Consider the following 11,452-nt stretch of genomic DNA (forward strand, 5'->3'; position numbering starts at 1 on the left):
TGTAACTGAATTTGAAAAAATGGCTCTTCTTGCTATTTCGATTGCAGATCCCTGCACTAACTTATCACTCAATAAACAGCTGTGCCTAAGTTCTTAATAACGGCCATACTGGGTCTGGCCAAAGTTCCATCCAGCCCGGTAGCCTGTCTGCAGACAGTGACCAGTGCCAGGTGCCCCAGAGGGGGTGGACCAAAGACAATGATCAAGCGATTTGTCTCCTGCCATCCATCTCCAGCCTCTGACAATCAGAGGCCAGGGACACCAGTCCTACCCATGGCTAATAGCCTTTTATGGACCTAACCTCCATGAATTTATCTAGCTCTTTCTTAAATTCTGTTATGCTTCTAGCCTTCAGAGTCTCCTCTGGCAAGGAGTTCCACAGGTTAACTATGCGCTGAGTGAAGAAGAACTTTCTTTTATTAGTTTTAAACCTGCTACCCATTAATTTCATTTGGTGTCCTCTAGTTCTTGTATTATGGGCACAAGTAAATAACTTCTCCTTATTCACCCTCCCCACACCTGTCATAATTTTATATACCTCTATCATGTCCCCCCTCAGTCTCCTCTTTTCTAAACTGAAAAGTCCCAATCTTTTTAGTCTCTCCTGAGATGGGACCTGTTCCAAGCCCCTCATCATTTCAGTTGCCCTTTTCTGAACAGTATTCAAGATGTTGGCGTACCATTGATTTATATAGAGGCAGTAAGATGCTCCTTGTCTTATTTTCTATCTCTTTTTAAATAATACCTATTTGCCTTTTTGACTGCTTCTGCACACTGCATGGATGTTTTCAAGGAACTATCCACGATAACTCCAGGATCTCTTTTCTGATTAGTTTTAGCCCCCATCATATTAGGTATAGTTGGGGTTATATTTTCCAATGTGCATTTCCTTACACTTATCCACATTAAATTTGCCATTTTGTTGCCTAATCACTCAGTTTGATGAGATCTTTTTGAAGTTCTTCACAGTCTGCCTTTGCCTTGACTATCCTGAACAGTTTAGTGTCATCTGCAAACTTTGCCACCTCCCTGCTCACCCCCTTCTCCAGATCATTTATGAATAAATTGAACAGGATTGGTCCTAGGACTGACCCTTGGGGGACACCACTAGTTACCCCTCTCCATTTGGAAAATTTACCATTTATGCCGACCCTTTGTTTCCTGTTTTTAACCAGTCCTCAATCCATGAAAGGACCTTGCCTCTTATCCCATGACAACTGAATTTACATAAGGGCCTTTGATGAGGTACCTTGTCAAAGGCTTTCTAAAAATCTAAGTATACTATATCCATTGGATCTCCCATCTGCATGTTTGTTAACCCCTTCAAAGAACTCTAACAGGTTAGTAAGACATGATTCTTCTTCGAGTGGTCCCCGTGGGTGCTCCACAATAGGTGTCAGGCTCGCCCGGCGCCGCAGATCGGAATTCTTCCAGCAGTTTCTCCTGGATCGCGCATGCGCCGGCGCGCGCAGCTCCCCCGCACGCTTCCGGCCGCGCACGCAATCCCATCCTCGCCAGTTCCTTTTCAACCGCCATCGGCTGCAGACGGAATCTGCTCAGGCTAAGGCCAGAGTCAGATAAAATAGCTGGTTTTCATGTAATTTGTCGTTTTTGTCACTAAAAAAAAAAAAAAACAAGGACAAGGAGAATATCAGCAAAAAAAAAAAAAAAGAGATTGAGAGGAGTGAAGGAGAGAGGAGCGGACGAGAAGGCCACGTAGGCCGCCCGCTGCCCCGCAGGCCGGTGATCGCTATTGGGGCGAAAAGGCACTGATTACATGCTAAGTACCCTATTAACAGTAAAGGACTCACCGCAATGGCCTCCTCAGGCTTTAAAAAGTGTGAGTCATGCCGCGAAGCTATGCCAGCCTCCGATGGGCATAGTGAATGCATCTGCTGCCTGGGGGAATCACACGTTACCCAGAAGTGTGCTCACTGTGCTAAGCTCACAGCCAGGGCCAGGAAAGACAGAGAGATGAGGCTTAAAATGTTCTTGGTTTGACAAGGCTCTCCAGCCGGAGTTGCAGGAGAAGCCTCACCCAGAAGGGCCCTCTGGGTTGCATGAGAGGAAGGCAGCTTCTCTGACCCCCTCGGTGCAGAAAAGGAGGAAACTCTCCCTGGCTCGATCCTTACCAGCGAGTTCAGCGAGCAGGACGAGCGGTGCACAGAGCCCCCAGCCGTGAGCTCAGGGAAGCGGCGGCGCGGCAGCGCACGTGGCAGAGGCCGAGCCTCTGATTACACAACAGCCGGCACGCAGGGCGCCGAGAGCACCAGCGAGGCAAGCGCCAGAATCGGCAGCACCGGCCCCCGCGGCACCAACGGCGCAGGGGCACCCAGCACGGAGCCTATAGGTGCCGGAGGAAACTACCCGCATGGGAGGGGGTGGTGCCAACCCTGCAAGGGAGGGGCAAGGCAAAAAGCAAAACCCCGGCACCGCAGTCCATCTCCAGTCAGGGCTGCGCTGCCCTTATCACCTAGCCCTCCCCCCCGAGATACACACGCCGCACCGACGGGCTGTGACTCCACCGGCTTATCTGGAACCTCCATCTCCGTTCCTCCAACCAATTTCACCATGGCTTGGGCCACCTTCACCATTTCTGGGCATGGATCCCCTGGAGTACTATCACAAACCAGTTTCACCTCTATCTGTGTCGTCGCGGAGGTCCCGCTCTCCCAAACATCGTGGGTACACTCTCCGCTCGTGGCCCAGGTCTCCACCACCGGGCCCTTGCCCAGGCTGCTATGGTTGTCTGCATCATGGTGAACACAGGCACCGCAGGCCTAGATCCAGGGGCAGGTCCTCCCCTGCTGCTCAATACCCCCATGTACACTCTCGCTCTGGGATGGAAACACAGTTGTCTCAGAGGGAGTGAGGTCCAGAACCCCGAGACTTTCCTTCACAATCCTCCAGGGAGCAAGTATATTATTGACCGCGGGAGCCTGAGGTTTTGAGGGAGGTTTACCCCAGTGGTTCCTCCTCAGCCTCCCCAGATGAGGCCATGGCCCCCGGGGATGTCTCCCCCCCGGATGACCTTAAACAATTCCAGGAACTGTTCAAGAGAGTGGCTTTCACGCAAGACATTCAAATGGCAGAGGTGCAGGAGAAACATCATAAACTCCTCAAAAATTTGAGACCCCCGGCTTCATCCAAAATCGCTATCCCGCTAGACAAAGCCATTATGGAGTCAGCCACTAACATGTGGCAGACTCCGGCCTCTATTCCGCCTACGAACAAGAGAGCGGATAAGAAGTACTTCGTCCCAGCCAAGGGCATGGAGATCCTCTTTAGTCACCCACAACCAAATTCTTTGGTGGTCAAATTGTCCCAGCAGAGGTCGAAGGCGTCTCAGTACAAATCAGGGGGATGGGATAAAGATGCTAAGAAGCTAGAGCTGTATGGCAGGAAGGTATATTCCTCCTCTGCCCTATCATTGAGAATGGCAAATTACGCTGGACGTGGCGGACACAGTGGCATGTTCAACAGCTACAGCAGTGGTCATGCGTAGGGAATCCTGGCTCCAGACGTCTGGTATCCCCAGGAACCCCCAGGCGAAGATCGTGGATCTTCCATTTGATACACAAAAGCTGTTTACGGACTCAACCGACTCGGTCCTCCACTCCAGCAAGGACTCGAGAGCCACATTTAGAACCTTGGGCATTTATACTCCCCCATACAGAAGGAAGAAATTTTATCCTCAGCAAAGACGCTACGCTTACCAACCACAGCGTGCTCAATATCAAAGAAGCTACGACCAAGGGCGCCATCAACAACAGCAGCAGCACAGAACTCCCAGGCGACGTTCCCAACAAAGCCGTATGCCCTCGGGGCAGGCCCAAAGACAACAAGTTTGACGGGTATGTCGGGGGCTGCACTATCAATACCATCGCTCAATGCCACTCTCATCTCATGTTCCATCATCACCTCAAACCGCTCCACTCCCAATGGCAAAAGATCACCACAGACAGATGGGTGCTAGAGCTTATAGCCACAGGTTACACGATCCCCTTCCAGTCACTTCCACCGACGAAGCCTCCCGCCAGGCCTCATCTCAGAGACGCTGCCCACGAGGTGAGGCTCAAGCAGGAGGTGGATCACCTTCTGTTCATAGGGGCGGTGGAAAGAGTGCCGGAGCAATTCCAGGAGAAAGGTTTTTATTCACGCTACTTCCTAACAGAGAAGAAAACAGGAGGCTGGAGGCCCATCTTGGATCTACGGAGCCTCAACCGTCACTTGCGCAAGCAACGTTTTTCGGTTGATCACAGTTGCCTCTATACTCACGGCACTGGACGAGGGAGACTGGTTGCAGCCCTCGACTTACCAGATGCTTACTTTCATATAACAATCCACCCGGCACACAGACGCTTCCTCCGCTTCACAGTCGGCCAGGAGCACTTCCAGTACAGGGTTCTTCCATTCAGCCTTTCCTCGGCTCCCGGAGTTTTTACCAAAACCCTTGCAGTGGTATCAGCCTACCTGCACAGACAGGGGGTGTTTATTTTCCTATATCTGTACGACTGCCTGCTGAAAGGGGCCTCGAAGGCAGAGGTCTTACGCATGATACACATCACAGCGGACACGTTTTCTTCGCTGGGCCTAGTTATCAATCTCGCAAAGTCAAAGACCGAACCCACACAAGATACAAAGTTCATAGGGGCGCGCATAAACTCTATCACAGTAAGGGTGTACCTACCCGACGCCCGCTTCCGCGCCATCAGTTCACTGGTGCAAGTCATGACATACAGCCCCACGGTGCCGGTCCTAACGTGCCTACAGCTGTTGGGCCACATGGCGGCAGCGACGTTTGTGGTACAGAATGCCAGGTTACACATGAGAAGCCTGCAGCATTGGCTGGCGAGTGTTTACAAACCGGCATCTCATACTGTCCACAGGGGAGTGTCACCCACGAGAGGTGCGCAGATCCCTAGCATGGTGGGAAAATCCCAAGAATCTGCTAGTGGGAGTGCCTTTTTCACCAACCACAAATTTCTATTTTTCTTACTACCAACGCCTCCCACATAGGATGGGGAGCGCACATCAGCAACAAGGTAACGCAAGGGCTATGGTCCCCTGCGGAACAGACACTGCACATAACCATACTGGGGCTCAGAGCAGTGTTCAATGCCTGCAAACATTTTCAAGATTACCTGCATGGCAAAGTATTTGGGATCAATACCGACAATACCTCCACTATGTTTTACATCAATCGACAAGGAGGAGCACGATCCCGTGGTCTATGTGCGGAAGCAGTCCGATTGTGGAACTGGTGCATCGCCAATAACATAAAGTTGAAAGCCTCGTACTTGCCGGGCGCTCACAACGTGAAAGCAGATCAGCTGAGCAGGCGTTTCGCACTCATGCACGAATGGCAGATCTGCTCCGATCTGCTATGGTGCATTTTTTCGTACATGGGGGGTTCTCCAGATCGATCTGTTTGCCACCCAGTACAACAAGAAGTGTCCCCAGTACTGCTCCAGGGCAGGAGTGGGGTGGGGGTCCCTGGCGGGACGCATTCATGATTTCATGGAGGGGCCCTCTACCTTACGTGTTTCCCCCCACAGTGCTTATCCACAAGGTTCTGCAGAAAGCCAGAAGGGACAGAGCTCTCATGATACTCATAGTCCAAACTTGGGATCGGCAGCAATGGTTTCCCTTGCTTCTGCACATGTCGGACCGCCCACCGCTTCCTCTACCGGTGGCGCCGGACTTACTCACGCAGGCTCAGGGGTGCATAGTGCGCCCGCACCCTCAGGGCCTGCGTCTACAAGCATGGTTAATCCATGGCTCAGCTCCTTAGAGAGCATGTGTACGGAGGGAGTACAACAGGTCCTGGAATGTAGCCGAGGGACTTCCACCAGGAGGACTTACAAGCAGAAATAGACTCGATTTACAGCCTGGTGTTCTGCCAAGCAGTTAGCTCCCCTTGACGTTCCTAAACCTGTAATACTAGAATACTTATTGGACCTCAAAAGAGGCGGGTCTTCTCTATCCTCACTAGAGCCGTGCCTACATGTGCACGCTACTTCAAAGTAGCGGCACTAACTTCGAAATAACGCCCGTCACGGCTACACGTGTTGGGCGCTATTTCGATGTTAACATCGACGTCGAAGCCGCTAACTCCATGAGGGGATGGGATTAACGCCCTACTTCGAAGTTGAACGTCGAAGTAGGGCACGTGTAGACGATCTGCGTCCCACAACATAGAAATAGCGGGGTCCGCCATGGTGGCCATCAGCTGAGGGGTTGAGAGACGTGCTCTCTCCAGCTCCTGCGGGGCTCTATGGTCACTGTGTGCAGCAGCCCTTAGCCCAGGGCTTCTGGCTGCTGCTGCTGCAGCTGGGGATCCATGCTGCAGGCACAGGTTCTGCAACCCGTTGTCGGCTCCGTGGATCTTGTGTTGTTTAGTGCAACTGTGTCTGGGAAGGGCCCTTTAAGGGAGCAGCTTGCTGTTGAGTCCGCCCTGTGACCCTGTCTGCAGCTGTTCCTGGCACCCTTATTTCGATGTGTGCTACTTTGGCGTGTAGACGTTCCCTCGCAGCGCCTATTTCGATGTGGTACTGCGCAACATCGATGTTGAACGTCGACGTTGCCAGCCCTGGAGGACGTGTAGACGTTATTCATCGAAATAGCCTATTTCGATGTCGCTACATCGAAATAAGCTACTTCGATGTAGGCTTCACGTGTAGACGTAGCTTAGAGGTCCACCTCGCTGCTATATCAGCCTTTCGGCATACGGAGGAAGGGCCCACTGTATTCGCCCATCCTATCGTCACAAGGTTCTTGAAGGGGTTGGTAAGCCTGTACCCCCCCTCGGAAACCGCTTCCACCATCGTGGCGTCTGGACTTGGTGCTCAGCACGCTATCGGGTCCACCCTTTGAACCATTAGCCACAGTTCCCCTCCGTCTCCTCATGATGAAAACGACCTTCCTCCCTGCAATTACGTCAGCCTGCAGGGTGAGCGAGCTCGCAGCAGTGATGGCAACGCCGCCCTGCACAGTATTCTCAAAGGAGGCGGTAGCCTTAAGGTTGCACCCAGCCTTTGTTCCAAAAGTTTCTTCGGAGTTCCATCTTAACAAGCCAATAGTTTTACCCTCGTTTTACCCGAAGCCTCACAGCTCCAGCAAGGAGGCACGCCTGCATCTCCTGGAAGTGAGGAGGGCATTGGCCTTCTACATAGACAGAGCTAAGTTCTTCCGGAAAACGGACAGGCTTCTAGTCTTTCTTGCTCCCAGGTCAAAAGGAGAAGGCCTCTCTTCACAGAGAATCTCAAAGCATGTTGTGTCCTGCATAAAAATGTGCTACGAGCTTCGAAAGACCCCTTTGCTGGCCCCGCCTAGGGCTCATTCCACCAGGGTGGTGGCGGCGTCAACAGCCTTCTTCAAGGGCATCGCGTTAAAAGACATCTGTAGGGCAGTGACCTGGTCATCCTATGACACCTTCGCCAAGCATTATGCCCTACATCGGGTATTCGAAGAGGATACCCGTCTGTCGACAGCAGTCCTCTCGGGGGCAAGCTGCACATAAACCGATTACCCACCTCCTTACTTGGGTTACTGCTGGGTAGTCACCTATTGTGGAGCACCCACAGGGACCACTCGAAGAAGAAAGAGAAGTTACTCACCTGTAGTAACGATGGTTCTTCAAGATGTGTCCCTGTGGGTGCTCCACCACCCACCCATCCTCCCCGCTTCAGATCTCTGTCTAGTGTTTTTCAGGAGCATTCGAGGCGGTTGGTCAAGGAACTGGCAGGGACCAGATCGCGCGCGCGGCCGGGGGCGCGCGGGGGGAGCGGCGTGCACCTGCGCATGCACAATCCAGGAGAAACTGCTGGAAGAATTATGATCTGCGTCGCCAGGCGAGCCCGACACCTATTGTGGAGCACCCACGGGGATACATCTCGAAGAACCATCGTTACTACAGGTGAGTAACTTCTCTTTTCCCTCTGCAGAACCCATATTGACTTTTGCCCATCAAATTATGTTCTTCTACATGCCTGACAATTTTATTCTTTACTATTGTTTCAACTAATTTGTCCGGAACTGATATTAAACTTACCGGTCTGTAATTGCCAGGGTCACCTCTAGAGCCCTTTTTAAATATTGGTGTCACATTAGCTATCTTTCAGTCATTAGGTGCAGAAGCTGATCCAAAGAACAGGTTACAAACTAGTATTAATAGTTTTGTGATTTCCCATTTGAGTTCTTTCAGAACCCTTGGATGAATGCTATCCAGTCCCGGTGATTCGTTAACATTAAGTTCATCTATTTGTTCCAAAACCTTCTCTAATGACACCAATCCGGGACAGTTCCTCAGTTGTTTTTTAAATTAAATAGTTGGAGCATTTTTTCTAGCCAATTTTTGTTTTCTGGTTTTTTTTTTTAAATGAAACCTACTGGAGGAAGAGAGAGTATATTTCTTTAACAATTGATTCAGCTCTCTGTGTATATAGGGTCCAATTTGCATGTATGTTAAGGCCCCTTTTTTATCCATTTGCACTACCAGAGACTTCCTCCTCCTCCCCCAGGTAACTTTCACTAGAACAGTGGTTCCCAAACTTTTCGGCATCAAGCCCCCCTTTTGATTTTTGAGAAACCCTCAACTCCCCCCCACCTCTTCTTTACCATCATCCAACCCCCCTTTTAACAAAAAATTCAATTCATAATTTAAACTAAATCCACAAGCTTGATATAAAAATGTTATTTAAAATTAAAAATAAGCAAATAATTTTCCTTGGCCCCTTGTGGTTGCCTGGTGCAGCCCCAGCTGCCAGAGCCCCATACCAGCCACTAGAGCTGTCAGCACCAGCTGCCCACCCACCTGAGACCTGCACTACCAGAGCTGCCAGCCCGAGCCCCACACTGCTGGGGCCAGCCACCCACTCACCCTCCAGCTACCGGGGCCAGCCATCCGCCCGAGCCCTGCGCTGCCGGGACCAACCGACGGCCCACCAGCCACCCGAACCGCCCGCCCCAGCCCCATGCTGGCACGGCCAGCCACACACCCACCATCCCAAGCCACTTGAGCCCCATGCTGCTGGTGCCAGCCATCCAAGCCCTGTTGTGCCAGGGCCAGCCACCTGAGCCCTATGAGTCCTACAACCTGGCCAGCTGCCCAAGCCCTGCAAGCTGCCCGCCCAAGCCCCTCTCCTGCCTTCCTACAAAGCCAGGAACCCCCAGCCTCCCATCTAACCCCATCCTCCTCCTCCTCCCCACCAGCCCCCACTCACTCTCATTTGCGGAAGTCAGCTAGCTCCATGTGGCTCTTTGCTGGCTGCCTGCTTTTCATAGTGGCTGCACCAGGTCACGCACGTAAAATGGCAGGGACTGACAGCCAGAAGCAAAGCCCAGATCTTTCTTCAGGTGAGATGAATTATGGGGGGGGGCACTGGGTCACCTCGCGCCCCCCCCCGGAATTTCTTCACCACCCCCCCACCCGGGGGACACATCTCTCAGTTTGGGAAACCATGCACTAGAAGCTAACTAACTGCCAGAGAGTAAAATAGCTATCATCAGACTGGCCATTTCCTCAGCGTCCTGCAGCTTTTTCATGCTCCTCGGCTTCCCTCTCTTCCCCGTCAAACAGGGGTCCTGCAGCATGCCAGCTAAAAAGCTCTCTTAGGCTATGTCTATACTACGAGATAAATTTGATTTTATTTAATTCCATTTTGTAATGCTGAGTTTTATGAACTCAAATTTGAGTATCCTCACGGCCCCATGAAGTCCCCACAAAGTCGAGTTAGTGTTGCCACACTAAATTGCCAAAGATCAGCTGTTGCAGCAGTGCATTGTGAGAATCTATCCCACAGTTCCCTCAGCCTGGAAACATTCTGGGTTTTTTCAATGGGGCAGTATGGGAAAAAAATGCCGCACAAGTGGTTGTGGGCATGTGATATCTTCCCACATTGCCTTACCCTCCTTTCCCGCTCGTGGAAAGCAAACAGCCATTTTTCCAGAAGGAAAGAAGGAAAAGTAGATAATCACAATGTTTATGTGTTCTGGGAACACCCAGCTGCTTATGCCATCTCCTCTGGATCCTCACCTACTTTTCCCCCCTTTTGAAAACACAATAAGGCATGACCTGTCTTAAGGAAGCCATTTGATAAGGAATTTGCCAAAAGAAACGAAGATTGGAAAGGGAGCGTCAACAAAGATTGCCAAATTAACTGAACTCTCTTACTTTTATAACTGAATTACAAACACCAGATGCAACATCACCTCTGAAAGTATTTCAGGAGCAGATTACAGTTTATGACATCCTTCTTCTGTCATTTGTTAAAGCTTTTGGGGAAAAACAAGCGCTCTCATTTAAACACATCTTGGTTTCCAGAGAGTTACTGGTTGAAAGAAAATTATGGACGAATTGTTAATCCAACTTAAAATCACATGCTGTAGATTCAAGGGTTGAACTGCAAAAAGTGCGTTCTTGAAAGGAAGCCAACTTTCCAAAGCTTGCTTTGGTACGATGGTTCACTGTCTAGGTGGGGGTGGAAGCTGAGGGACCCGTTGGGACCTTTTTCCAGCAGGGGAGTCAGCCCTGAATACCATTGACTGTGGGGGCCAACCCCTCCATGTACATTGATGGGCAGGGGTTGCAGCTGAGGGACCAGTTGACATGGTCCTTTTAGGGGCTTTCTGCCAGCCCCGGCACCTGCTGCCCCACTGACAACATTGTCAAGACCAAGCTCCCCAGCTTGTGTTGCCTATGAGGGGCCATCCAGCCCCAGAAAGGTTCCTGTTAGCATGGTGCAGGCACCAGACTCCCCCCACCAGCAACAGCCAACCCCCAAAAATCTTTGCCGGGGGGAAGACTTCCCCCTGGTGAGAGCCAGAGCCCAGAAATCTTTCGTGGCTGTGGAGCCTTCACTGCGCGCAAGCCAGGACAAGGTGCTGTCTGGAAGCTTGGTCTGCACGGCACTGCAGGCATGTGCTTTTATTGGGTCGGGGGCTAGCATGGCACCTGTGGGGAAGTAGGGGACTGCCCCTGTACTGCAGAAAAGAAGTTTCTCGGTCTCTCATGCAAGCATGACCCCCACAGACTAGCTGCCACGTGGTGTGGTGGGGCAGGGCCTCGCACCAGTGCTGAAAAAACTCTCAGCCTCTCCTGCTATATCCTGTGCAGGAAAGAAGCCATCGCCCTGTACTGGAGCTATTTTTACTTGGCTAGATGCGATGGCCGCACTGATCATAAAGAAGTGAAGTCAAAATGGGCCCAGGTGCCTACTTCAATTTCCTGGGCTTCCTTGTGCCAAATTCAAATTCATGGGCTTCCTGTTACCTACTCCCTATGCACCTGAGGAGCAGTGGAGATGGAAGCGGCCAGAGTGGACAACCATGGGGCATTGGGGACCACATACAGGACACCTCTGGAGGGCAATAAAGTCGATTTAAATAAATGCCGTTACCACACTAGCATTAATACAACCTTTTAAATTCGAACTTGTCTCTATGACGACTC

This window comes from Carettochelys insculpta, chromosome 1 (genome assembly GCF_033958435.1).
Source record: "Carettochelys insculpta isolate YL-2023 chromosome 1, ASM3395843v1, whole genome shotgun sequence".
Lineage (NCBI taxonomy): Eukaryota > Metazoa > Chordata > Testudines > Carettochelyidae > Carettochelys > Carettochelys insculpta.